Genomic DNA, 9,786 nt, shown 5'->3' on the forward strand with positions numbered 1-9,786 from the left:
ACTATCACGGTCACATCAATAATTCCAGCACTGGTTTTTTTATTCAAATACGACATACATTTTTTCAGTACTTGAATCATAAGGACTCGTGTCAGAAATTCTTGGATTATTTGCGATATTTTTTACAAAACCGAATGTTCTGTTCACAGGTTTTTTCACTTTATATTCTAGGAAAATATATTTGTTTAAAATATATAATTTGTTGACATTTGCAAAGCTTGTTGCTTCTTACTCTTTCTATTGCTCATTTAAAGACCAAAGAGTCGTAATATCATGTTCACAGACAATACCATGTTCAAATTCAAAGACAACATTACTCAGGTTCACAGACGATACCATGTTCAAATTCAAAGACAACACATTACTCGGGTTCACAGGCGATACCATGTTCAAATTCAAAGACAACACATTACTCAGGTTCACAGACGATACCATGTTCAAATTCAAAGACAACACATTACTCAGGTTCACAGACGATACCATGTTCAAATTCAAAGACAACACATTACTCAGGTTCACAGATGATACCATGTTCAGATAAGGTTATAAATGGTCGATACATGTATCAGCTCATGAAAGCATTCACGCAAAAAGCTTTATCGACGTTCGCCACTAAAGTATGCCTTCTCCTTTATTACTTCTTCAAGTAAGTACAGCCAAGACATATTATGAATATTTAGATACATTTCCCAGCTTCCTGTTACTTGTACACATTTGAACATTAGGCCCCGCCCAACAGTATCGGAGTTTCTTCGATACCCGCCAATGTCTGCCTAGAGGCAATACAAAAATTATGCAAGTCAGCGTTTCTGCATCTTATTGGCATAATGATAGTGGCATGGTGTGTGCGTGTCCATATATATATATATATATATATATATATATATATATATATATATATATATATATATATCAGAGAGAGAGAGAGAGATAACAGAGACAAGACAGACGTTACACAACAAAAATACATGATTGAAAACTTTATTTATCTAACACTTAGACTGTGCGTCTAGCCATTAATCAACAAGTGACAACTGTATACCTCTCTCCACATATAAAATGTGATATGTGACGCAATACATACAAATCCTGACCAGACCTTGTGAGCGTTAATGTGAGCACGAGGCAACTGTAGCACATTTGTGAACCAATACGTAATGGGAATTTGGCGAATTTGATATTCTCTACACGTGGTAATCTATACAACTTGTCTACAACACATCGTCTCATCCATGTGGCTAGATTCACACTGCTCTGCTTCTATCAACAGAGTCAATATATTTATATGTCCAGAAATCATCGTAACCAGTCCAGTTTGCAAAAGGGTTCGTCCGTACATGCCCCGAAATCATTTGTCGTCTGTAAAACCACGTTTATCAATGCCAGAAGTCTCCTGCAAAATAGCATAATATCAGTGTTAAATTTAAACGAAAAAACACTGCTAGTTATCAATACTTTTTTTTTCTCAAATTGAACTTTAATCTACAATCCCCTCCTATAATGAAACATAGCTAATGTTACAGATTTGTTTTGTTTCAAAAATTATTTGGGACCATATTGTTGAGAAATTACTGCTCGTTTTTCAATCCACAAGGTTGATATTTTACAACATTTTTGTTGTTGCTATGCATGAAATAAATATACCTTTTTACGCAGCTCAAACCTTGTAACTAGCAACACTTTCAAAACAAATTAATTGTCAATGATCGAAACAACTTAGTTTCAGTTCCATCTATTTCAGTCATCAATCCCAAAAGACCAATATTTCATCCACTTTACTAAAATGATACGACTACACCTATGTTAAAATGCTACTCTTCAATCTAACAAAAGAGATGCAGATTTATTTTTGTCAGACGTCAACACAGATTACGAATTCCGGCGCGGTTGTTGAAAATAAAAATCACTTAAAGGAACCAAACTTGTCTACTACATTAAACATATTGGACGCAAAGATTAGGATATATAACTAGATCATGGGGGATGCAGTCTGTGGGATAACATAGGTAAACAAGTTCTTGGTTGGTTCGATGTAAAGTTTTTAACGGCATTTTATTCTTTATATTATGCCAAGGAAATGAAAGCCAAGTGCCTTTTTCAAAGACTCATTGAGGCAGCGGACATTCAACCCTTGAATCAAAGCGTTGCTGTAAATTGTGACAGTGACAAAAAGGTCAAAAGATTGAGCAGGAATGTTAGCAGAATATTTAGATTCATAGTGATTAAATCTAAGTACGAAGAAAATCAATCGGCGGGTTTAGGAAATATAACAACATCGAAGCAAACACTAAACGCAAATTTTCTTACTGATCTTCACCCTACAGTCAATGGGGCAAGCCAGCGTTTCGCAACAGGAATTATGTTAGGTACATATTGTAACGTAAAGAAATGCATCACCAATCTACCTTTTTGTTAACCGAAACCTTCACGTCAATTGTGTATGACTGGTCCTAATCCTAAGGTCAAAGCGATAAGCAAGGATGCCATATAATGAATTCTCTTGGCTTTATAATGATTCATGATAAGCAAGGATGCCATATAATGCATTCTCTTGGCTTTATAATGATTCATGATAAGCAAGGATGCCATATAATGCATTCTCTTGGCTTTATAATGATTCATGATAGGCAAGGATGCCATATAATGCATTCTCTTGGCTTTATAATGATTCACGATAAGCAAGGATGCCATATAATGAATTCTCTTGGCTTTATAATGATTGACGATAAGCAAGGATGCCATATAATGAATTCTCTTGGCTTTATAATGATTGACGATAAGCAAGGATGCCATATAATGAATTCTCTTAGCTTTATAATGATTGACGATAAGCAAGGATGCCATATAATGAATTATCTTCATAATGATTCAAGTAGGATGAGAATCTATCCGAGAATTTAGGAAATGCGTGTAAATTAAAAACCTTATCCAAATCACTGACTGTTCACGACGCAGCCGCCGTCGCAAAAGTAATTCGTCTCACTTCGCACTAACGTGGGCTCCATGATAAAGATACATGTTAGTAGCACTAACCATTCTTAAAATAAGAGGCCCTTGAAGGGACTGACGTTCTAGAGAGAAAATAATGTCTAGGAATTTAAGACAGACGATTTCTTCCATTTAACAGTCAAATGTTGAAGCCATTGCCAATATATTTCAGCGATAGCAAGATATACTGGATGTCAGCTAGCGCATACCGGATGTCAGCTTGGCAACATTTTCATTTCGGACAAAGCAGACAATTCTTTTGTGAAGACCACCCTGCCACAATGTCATCCGTCAAGTGTTGGTAATGACAACAAGAAATTTTAAGACAGTTGTCATGGCAGCCATATTAGATATATGACTGGAACCAATTTCATTTATGAACAACTAGGTATCATAAGAAGTACATTGATGAAAACCCGACACTAATGCACCGTCCATTTGGGAAGCTAAAAGTCTACATACCACAATATTTTCCAGAATATGACTTTCGGTTCAAGAGGTGTAACAATAACAAGATTCGGATGCGGGAGGTCGTGGGTTCGATCCCCGGCCGGGTCATACCAAAGACTTACAAAAATGGTACTAACAGCTGCCTAGCTTGGCGCTCAGTATTAACATGTTAGTGTTAGGACTGGTCGGCCCGGTGTCAGGATAATATGACGGGGGTGGGGGGGACATCATGCCACATGTCTGCGGCATGATGCCCCACTGCTAGACATCCTGCGGCATGATGCCCCACTGCTAGACATCACTATAAACTGCCACACTGCAGACATCGTAGCGATAGGACTGAAATCTTTTTAAAAGCTACGTTAAAAATCCAAATCACACACACACACACACACGCAAACAATAACAAGATTTTCAAGTTGTCTGCTGTGGGGGCCAAATTGTTATGTCAAAATAGCACCATTACTATTTAAGGCCAGCTAGATTCCATAAGAAACCTTTAAGTTAAAACATCATGTTGAAAGGACCATCGGTTCTGGAGTAACGATAACAATTTTCATGATGGCCGCTATGTGTCGGCCATATTGGACGTCAGATTCGCACGATTTTCATTTACGATCAACAAGACCACAAAACAAGTCTTCTGGTGAAAACTCTAGGACAATATGCCGTTCCGTTCATGTAGTGCTGTGAAAATGACAGAAAAGTGTCCTTCAGGTTATATTGAAAATTATTAGAGCAGTTTGTTTGGTACAACCATTTGTGTGCGTTCCAGATGGATTTAAATGAAGCATAAACAAGAAAATACGCGTTTGTCGCATCGTCAGTTGAACTGTCATCGAAGTTACATCCCTTTGTTATGTTTTCTAGCTTACGAAATTGTATTTTCTTTTTTCAATCATTTTTTCGAAAAACAAATATAGGGTCGGCATAAAAAATAGGGTCTGGCGTGTAACCATAACAACACACTTTATTTGGCCTAACAATATTTTAAAAATGGCTGGCGTGAACTCTATTCGGCACGTTTTTACTAGGACCAACTAGACATGACAGGTCAATTAGTGAAAACTTCATGCTTATGTGATGATCCATTTAGAAGGAGTAGCTATAATAAGATTATCAATATGGCTACCACGGCGGCCATATTGGCAGGAGATCGTCCCCATTTTCATTTAGGCAACTAGACATCATAAGGTCTTTTAGTGAAAACCCCATGCTGATATAACCATCCTTTCAGGAAAGCAGCAATAACAAGATGTTTAATATGGCCGACATTGAACATCAGATCGGCACCAGTTTCGTTTTTGATAAATAAGGCGTCATAAGTTCCTATTGAAAATCCCATGTTCATATGACCATCCATACTGAAGAAGTACCAATAACAAGATTTTTAAAATGGCCGCTGTGGCCATATTAGACGCCAGATCGCGACTATTTCCTTTGGGGTCAGCTATACACGATAAGAAGTCTTTTATCGAAAACGCCATGTTGATATGACCATATATTCAGGAGTAAAAGCGATAACAAGATTTTCATTATGGCTGCCGAAGCGCGATAGGAACGTCAGATCAGTGCAATTTTCAATAAGGACCAGTCATACATCATAAGTAGCTTTTCGGTGAAAATCCCTTGCTGATCTGACCGTCCATTCATAGAAATAGCGACAACAAAAATATTCAAGATGGCTGCAGTGGCGGCCATATTAGCTGTTATTTCGTCACCATTTTTATTTAGGACCTTCCATTTAGAAGGAGAAGCGATTAAGTTTTTCAAGATGGCTGCTTTGGCTACAATACTGGATGTGCGAGCAGCAGCATTTTCATCTGGAATCAACTTAACCAGGCAGGTGCAACCTACGACCCGCAGACCGAATCCGGTCCGCAGTATGGTTTTATCCGCTTATTTACACCATATAGTGTGACTTTAAAATCGTTTATTTTGTCCGCACCCTGGAGGAACTTGCACATGCCTGAAATTGACCATGGGATGAACGAGTGTGGTAAGTTTCATGGCAATCCTGTAAGTAGTTAAGGAGGAGTGGCGATAACAAAACATGTGCTATATTGACAGTCGTTGGACAATATATTATGGACGGAAATCGGACAACAAACCATCCCATCAGCTCTTCTGATCTATGACCAGTCGAGCTAAACATAAAACCATAATAAAGAAAAGCCCAGAGTAAATTCAAAGAATAAACAACTATCATACACTGTTTACGTGCATATGGAGATAAATAGCTCTTGAACTGAGTTGACTGACCGTTCACTGCTAACACTAGTCAGAGCTTGAACGATTTTAACATATTATTACGTGGAGGATCATTTATCCGTCTTGTACCATGCGAGCCTGTGGGCGGCTCAACCTACAGGATTGGACCCCTCACCCAAAACATTATGTATTAACTGATACTTTTAAATGCATTTGCCTGTAAAAGGAATGAGTGAAACAACGAACCACAGGCCTTTGAAATTCTATTACTGAAGTTCAAAAAATGTTAAAGATTCGAAAGAATACGAATGAATATATATATATGAATATATATATATATATATATATATATATATATATATATATATATATATATATATATATATATATATATGTGTGTGTGTGTGTGTGTGTGTGTGTGTGTGTGTTCCTTTGTACTTTTTTGTTATATACACGAATTTTTCGAACCGCTGGTAGAATTTCAAAGGTCCGTGATTGCAACCAGTTTTGGCTTACAAATTTAATATAAATGTAATCAAGAACGAAAATTAATTTCATTTTTTTTATGGAAGAAAAGACCAAACGTCTGATTTCTGACAATTTAAATTTAAAAAAGATGTCAATAGTGTAACATATTTGCTATACGAGTTAGGTGAATGACCTTCACATGTCAGGTACATGCAACCATACGATTAGCTTCATGTAAATTATGTCCAGGGGCTCGGCGAATCGTTCCGGATGAGATACATGTAGGTCGTGCAAATAGTCTTTTCCAGGTAATTAATGTACATGTACGAACGAATGTGTCATATTTTAAATGTTGAATGTTTGGTGTTAAAACAATAATTCGGTCTACACATCCGGTATATAATTAGGCCTGTAAAGTTGTGCACTGATCAGATATCTCGCCAGCGGAAAGTGCATGCTAATTAGGTTATGTGAGCAATGTCAAGCAGATCCATACCGCAGGTATAAGTATGACCTAGTTATGACAATCTGCAGTCATATGCACGTAGACCTGATTGTACATACAATACGGTGGATCGTTAAGCACAAGGTCAGTCATTTTGTAACATGACCAGGATTTTTATCCGACAATTTCAAAGAATGTTTTTATAATTTAATTTCACGCATTCTTTGGTAATGTGTTAACTAGAATATGTACTATACTTATCACTTTATTGTTTGAATTATTGCTACATTATTTTGATTAAAAGTTAATTGCCTTTATTCTTTTTCCATAAGTACGGTACTTTATCATTTAAATCTGGCTGCTTTGTACATTATTTTTTTTTTGCTGTCCATCCCTGTACATTAAGATGTTATGTTCTATTCGTATTCGACTTAAAAAATTTAGAAACTATTTCTTGTAATGTTATGTACTGCAATACCTATTATACATTCTTATTCTAAGATACATTTAAAACTCGTTATAAATTTTGCGTATATAATAATGACTACATAATTATAAACATTCGCAATTCTTCGTAATTATACACATTCGCAATTCTTCGCTATCACAAGGGACGGGGGCTCTGGGGTAGAGTGGTATACACGCATTTACCGATCACTGCTCTCAATTCTGCCCACATGGGATGGAGTCTCTGGCTTGGCCAATGTGGGTGGGTAAGAAAGCTTGCCATTAGCTTCCCGTGGCTCAATGGTTTTTTCCTGGACACTTCCTAGGGTTTTCCCGGGGTTCTTTCTCCACTAGTCATATTGTCCATGTATAACGCCATCTATAAAGCGCTCTCCTTTGTGTTGATAAATGGCGTCAACCCCACAAAATTATATCCTTCGCTTTGGTGTCCAATTTTTTTGGTCAATCAAGCCCACATAGATTGTAATTTGCTTTCCCTTTCTATCCGTCTTTTTTTGTTTTCTTTAACATGTAAGAAAGTAAATAAAACACTTTAAATGTTTCATGTCCGACATTCCTACTGGCCGTCTTAACTCGGGTCTTAGCTGAAGCAAATAACTTGGTAACAAATTCATTCCGACTTTTTTCCTTTACAGTGTCGCAACGAACACAAACCCGTCCTAAAGGTAACGTTTAAAATTGTTTATATCTACATTCAAATCTTGAATATTAATTTGTCCATAAGAGAGAGAGAGAGAGAGAGAGAGAGAGAGAGAGTAAATACCTCTATTTATGTTGTTTTTGTTCTTGCTGTTTGTGAGCATTGTTCACCAACTTTTGCATATTTTTTCTTGTGTCACCACCAGGTTCAGCGTGACTTGAATGTTGTTGTGCAGTTTCTTTTTTCGTCCGCCCCTTTCCACCATGGTGGGAATGGATGTACTTGTCTTGTTCTATATTATATTCATCGTATTTGTCGAGGTACTGCTCGTCTGCAGCTGACATTTTTTTTCCTCCCCTGTTTATGCTACGCGAATACTGTATACAATCTCTTTATTTGCCACGTCTCTGTAGTTGGTATATAAATACTTTTACTGTCATGTGATTGTGTTTACTAATGAAGGATGGAAATTTATTGGTTGAAAATGACGCAGTGAGCCAACCACTTTCAAGGCCGAAAGTTCACGCTATATCATCATAAATGTAAACATGTACTGGTGTAGTAGGTCTACATCACGTCTGCTCTACCTATCCCATAGCCTCTGTTTGTACAAAATAAATATAACCTGTTAGCAAGCACAGCTGTAGATTTTACAATTTCTTCAGACCTCGAAAGCTGTTATTTTTTCATTGTATTCAAAGTTTTGTAGGGACATACTGCTAGAAGTGTGGGTTTTTTTGGGGGTTTTTTTGTAACTGGAAAGTTACTATCCATAGAGCACCGAAATCATAAAAAAAATTGTAATCACAAAAACGAAATTTATTTATAGATTCCACTGCTTAATCTATTTCTGACTAATCATGGAAAATGTGAGACTCACTTGGGTTTAAACATCTGTTTATTTGATCCATTTAATCCATAGTTCACGAGGCCAAGTATTTCTGATTTCATGTGAGGGGGGTGGGGTGAGTGTGTGCATTTAAATAGCTCATTGTAAGGAAAATATTCGAAACACTAAATTAATCATATTAGATCATCACATTAATGGTATATCTGTTCGTTTCTCTTTTAGGGAATTAATTATTTAAAATATATCGGTATTTTAGTGTGTGGCTTATTTACTGTGAATCATTCAGGTGGTATAACCCCGAACGAGACCGATGTCTCAGATCTATGCCATATAGTTAAAAGCCTGAAAAGCAGATAACACCAACTTTATGATGCAAGAGTTTAAATCCCAACAAGCATGCCATGCATTTATAAGTAGAACTGATGTGACTTTCCGGCTTTAACCATGTTAAAATTACAAAACAAAAATCCACCAAAAAAAAAACAAATAAACAAATGTCCCCTGTAATAACACTTTACTTGTGGGGAAAAATATTTTATTTTCATGTCATAAAACCACTTTATTCGCCTATAGCCTATATGGTCCGAATATATATATATATATATATATATATATATATATATATATATATATATATATATATATATATATATATATATATATATATATATATATGAGACCCTCTCTCAAGAATTATACGAAACTCCATGCATATGTACAGGGCCAGCGCCTTATGGGACTTATCACGTTGGCGCTAACACCCACCCACCCACCCGTTGCCACCATCTAATTTTGGCGCCCCTTGAAGCCTGGCGTACTAGGCGACTGCCCAGTTCGCTTGTATGGTCGTGCCGGCCCTGCGTCTGCATATTATTAAGAGAAGAAAAAGAGAACAAATAATAAAAGCAAATATATGAAAGTGTACAATGTTAAAATTAGGGAAGAAAGGAACTAGGATAAAGTGGGGTTTGTTTTGTTTTGTTGTTAGGGTAGACAGTGACAGAATACACTGATTTGAAACAAGCAAGTTCCGGTTACGACAGTTATACGTTGTGTGAAGTTTGTTCCTTAGTAGTTACGACAGTGAGAGTTATTGGACACTGCCGTTTTTTCTTCTATTTTTTTTCTTCAACATTTCCTGCATCACACATATCAGCAAATGTTACTTTTCCAAAGTGAAGTTCAAAATCTAACGCGTCGGCGTCCCAAAAGCTCCCACCTTCTTTACTACGTAAATGATGAGGAATGCTGAATGAAATGAACATG

General features: G+C 36.6%; 1 long non-coding RNA gene across 1 annotated transcript; it reads right to left on the minus strand.

Annotated features, from left to right (window-relative positions):
- Nucleotides 1-1,299: 1,299 nt before the first annotated feature.
- LOC149785611 (uncharacterized) lies at nucleotides 1,300-7,955 on the minus strand. Its single transcript, XR_016425425.1, has 2 exons — nucleotides 7,794-7,955; nucleotides 1,300-1,393 (listed from the first exon to the last, which is right to left on the minus strand). It is a non-coding gene; the product is annotated as an uncharacterized LOC149785611 (long non-coding RNA).
- Between the last annotated feature and the right edge of the window lie 1,831 nt (nucleotides 7,956-9,786).

Source organism: Sinohyriopsis cumingii, chromosome 13 (genome assembly GCF_028554795.1).
Source record: "Sinohyriopsis cumingii isolate HCF-2022 chromosome 13, ASM2855479v2, whole genome shotgun sequence".
NCBI lineage: Eukaryota > Metazoa > Mollusca > Bivalvia > Unionida > Unionidae > Sinohyriopsis > Sinohyriopsis cumingii.